Genomic DNA, 4,529 nt, shown 5'->3' with positions numbered 1-4,529 from the left:
AGACAAGCTAATCATATGCTGAGAACTGTAAATATATATATCCTTTCTCAATAAAAACCTACTTATAAACGTTAGCTTGTGCGTTGTATTCAGTTGTTGTCACAGTCACCAATTTCATGCATTGGCGTGCCGGCGTATTAGAATATCCAATCAACAACTGCCAAACGAATTTGAACTACTACTCAAAGATTCCAAGCTATTGCAAGTTCTGATTGAATGCTTTCTGGACCATATTAAAATTAACTTTAATTTCTTCTCTGGCATGATGTAAACTAATAATGGTTGGATGTCGATCTCTTGCTCCAGATATAATTTTGAGCAAGTACTACTGCAGAAGATCTTTTATCTTTTTATCCGAAAAGATAGTTATGAATTTTGGGTTTGGCTGGCAGTTCAATGTATCTGCTATATATATATATATATCTTGCTACCTATGTTCTGAATTATGATAGCATCGGATTGACAATGGCAGATGTTCATCAGAGGTTATTGGAGTCGAGCACGTGCTGTCCCTCTGCTGCAGGCCTGCAAAGCATGGAACATATTACATTAATATAGTTAGTGCAAATATCATCACTACATCCACCAGCTAATATCACAAAGAGTGAGGACTTATAAAGGCATGAGTTGTGAAGATTCATTTTCCTTAGCCTACAGTATGAAATTACGCCCCACGTTTCAATTTACTAGTCTTAGATTATGCGCTTTACACGTCTACCTTCTCTCAATAAGTATTAAATTTTTAAAAACGTCATATAAATATTATTTTAAAAATTGTGTTTGAGTTATATAATAAAGTTAAAAGAAGAAAGTGTAAAATCATGAAAATGATGATTAATGTCGATCCTATTTAATTAACTCAATAATAATAATAATAAAAACCCTACCTGATGGAAGTCCTTAAAATCTTAAATGTTATTTCTACTAAAAATAAGTTATTAATTATAATTACGATTTTTATTCAACATGAATGATACTTATGAAGGATAAAAGTTGATCAACATTTCATGTTAATATTTCATATTTTTATGATATTTTGTGTCAATATATATAGATAGATTAGACTCGTCTATCGAAAAGTTTTTAGTGCGAACATTAATCCTTAAATCATATTCCATCAAAATTATGGTAAAATTTAATTAGCTGGATTCAAAATTTTAAATATTACATAAGATTTAAATGTTAATATAGTTTATTAGCATAGAATTATTTGTTGAGGGAATAGTTTGATTTTTTAAAACTACAAAAGTAAATATGTCGACCAACTTCAACTTTGTAACAACTAACTTCATATAAATTACTCTACAAAGTTTTAGATTGTTAGGTGCCTTAAATATTTTATTTTTAGTTAGGTTTATTTCCAAAACTTTATATTTACCTTATACTTTCAGATTATTTATTTTTAAAATTAACATATAAAACATAACTATGTAGGTAATTTTTTTTTGTGGTATAGCTGAGGGCGCTGCACCAGATGGTGTCATTACATGTATGGTTTTGACTTGTTATAGAGGAGCATCATTCTTATTTTGATTCGGCTCTGCTTATCGGGGTGAGTCCTCCTATCTTGCTTCACATATATGTGAGTTTCGTGATATTGTACTCTGCTTATGTGTTTACCCCTGTTGGGAGATTCTATAGTGGTAGCCCGTGTCTATCGTTTTGATTTTGTTCACTATTGAGAGCTATGAGACTAGAAGTGACTTTCTGTTACTCATTACGGTATGTTTGATGTGATTTCTGGATGGTTTGATTACCATTTGTGATTGGCAGAATAGCGTGAGAGACACTTGTACTAGTTGGGTTTTGTCATCCCGGTCCCTCTACTCTATAAAGTTTCAACCGAACACTTGAACTGATGCAAAATATAAATTTTACACACCTATGATGCTCACTCGCTTGACATGACACACATATCATATCTACCTCAGCTAAATTAATGCCACGTCATTATTTATTACAAAATATTATTTTTTATAAAAATTGCAAATCCATCCCCTTTTTTCCAAAAAACGAAATCCGAAATAGTCCTTTCTCTTCCACTATTCCATTTCTCAACACCATCATCGGACATCATCACCCCTTCCTCCTTGTCTGCAAATACATAAGCAAACCCACATTTACTTACAATTTTCAATCAGTCCCGTTATCCTCACCGTCACCATTACGGGTGAATCTCTCCAAAACCATCAGTACACTCCTCTTCTTTTCACTTTTACTATCACCTCTCAAAATTCAAGCAGTCCCTTACCGCCTATTTAGCAGAATGCTATAGAAAGTACAATGCTTAACCACCACAATTTAAAATATTTCATAAAATAATTGGAAAAGTTAAAGAAAAATAAAGAAAATCAGATGAAAATTTTGAGATTCTTTTACTAGCAGTAGCACCTTCCCTAACACCATTGTCGAATTTTAGAAGGGGAACTAAAATTGAAGCAGCATATTTCATGATTTAAGCCATAAATTTCAATTGATTATTTTGAGTCCACTTCACAGCAAAATGTAAACATGCAAGTGATTATTCATACCATGAATTCAAACCTTCTCATCAGAAATTAAAAAAAGAAAAACTCAAAATTAAATCAAATCATAGGTAAAAAAGTTTTTGATGGCAGAAACATCCATTTTCAGTAAGGGATTGCTTTGTTTCAATCAATATTTTTTTTGGCTTTGTTTGTACTTTTAAGCTTTTTAAATGTTTAGGTAAACATACTCATAATTATAATAAAATAAATTATATGTCTACCTAACGTGAGAGGGTTCATATTTTTAGAGTCAAAGAATAATTATTTTACCCAATTCAAATAAGGAATGTATTTATATATATCTTAAAATTTATTTGATTTTAAATTCCTAAATATTAGTAGGAATTATACGTAGTTCAAATAAGAAAATACTTAATTGTCAAAATTTTATTTATTTTAAAATCTTAAATATTAAGTAATAGTTAAATGACGATATTGTCTAGTGTAAAATTACTTTTTAATGGGTAAAAAATGCGAACGATATTTCGCGAAGGACTTCCTGCTTTGAACATAGTATAGATATAGATAGATATGTACCTATATATTCGACTGGCCACATAATTTAAAAGAAAAATAAAATTTTTTGAAATTTATAATTTTAAACAAGTTATAACATACAAATATACTTATTTTGAAACTTGCAGTCTTAAACATGCCATAATATTTGTATGGACATAAATATTTCTCATTGAGGTAAAATTAAAAGTTAAAGTAAAATTGTTTCCAATTTAGAAAGGGTCATTCTTTTTCGAACAAACTAAAAAAAAAATAGGTTCACATAAAAAAATATAAAAAAGTTCTTCTATACATTGTATAATTGCATACGTAGGAAAGAGTTTCCAAGATCATATTGAGAAAATATTATTGTTGTTGCTGAAGCCGAACGTACAAAGATCAATCCTTACAACTTAAACAAATATATGTATAGACTCAAAACGAGTCAAATAATGTTTAAAGATGAGGCAGTAGTAGAGTAGTGGGACATGAATGGGTGTTAGGAGAGGTCAATGCTCAATACAATTCATTCATCATAATTCACCGCTTGTACCTTAGCTAGTAGGTTTGGATTTGGATGCAGTTGACTTCTTGCTTTGATCTCAGGAATGGGGGTTGCACAATTCTCTGTCTATAGATAAGATCTCTTCCCATAAGGCCATAAATGCTAGTCAAGTTTTTTTCTTTCTTTTTCCTATTGATAACGAATCAAAAAAGAAATAAACAAATTTAAAGGGAATATCTGAAAATTTTGCAAAATTGCCCAAAAAAATGCCATGAAAGTAATCAAAGACTCGTACAAATTCATCAAAGACAAACGTATAAATAACTAAATAAGACGTGCAAAACATTTGCTAACATTTTGTACCTTTATGCGTTTTATTCGTGTTGTTCAATTTGTTACGGCCTTCATAAATTTGGTTTTAGAGCTTGCAAAATTGTAGATTTCCTATTTAATTTGACGCCTCTTCCCAGCAGACAATTTTTCAATATAACTAGGCTTAGAGTACGTGCTTTGCGCATGTACCTTGTCTCAATAAGTATTAAAAGTTTTTTTAAAATCATATAAATATTATTTTAAAAATTATGTTTGAGTTATGTAATAACGTTAAAAGAAGAAAGCGTAAAATTATGAAAATGATGATTAATGTCGATCATATTTAATTAACTTAATAAATAAAGAAGCTCTACCTCATGGAAGTCCTTAAAATCTTAAATATAGTTCTACTAAAAATAGATTATTAATTATAATTACGATTTTTATTCAGCCTGAACGACAGTTATGAAGGATAAAAGTTGATCAAAATTTCATGTTAATATTTCATATTTTATAATATATTGTGTCAATATAGATAGATAGATAGATTAGACTTGTCTATCGAAAAAGTTTTTAGTGCAAACATTGATCCTTAAATCATATTCCATCAAAATTATGGTGAAAATATTTAATTAGTTGGATTCAAAATTTTAAATATTACATAAAATTGAAAATGTTAATATAATATA

Source organism: Nicotiana tomentosiformis, chromosome 11 (genome assembly GCF_000390325.3).
Source record: "Nicotiana tomentosiformis chromosome 11, ASM39032v3, whole genome shotgun sequence".
Classification (NCBI taxonomy): domain Eukaryota; kingdom Viridiplantae; phylum Streptophyta; class Magnoliopsida; order Solanales; family Solanaceae; genus Nicotiana; species Nicotiana tomentosiformis.
Note: the sequence above shows the minus strand (reverse complement) of the source record.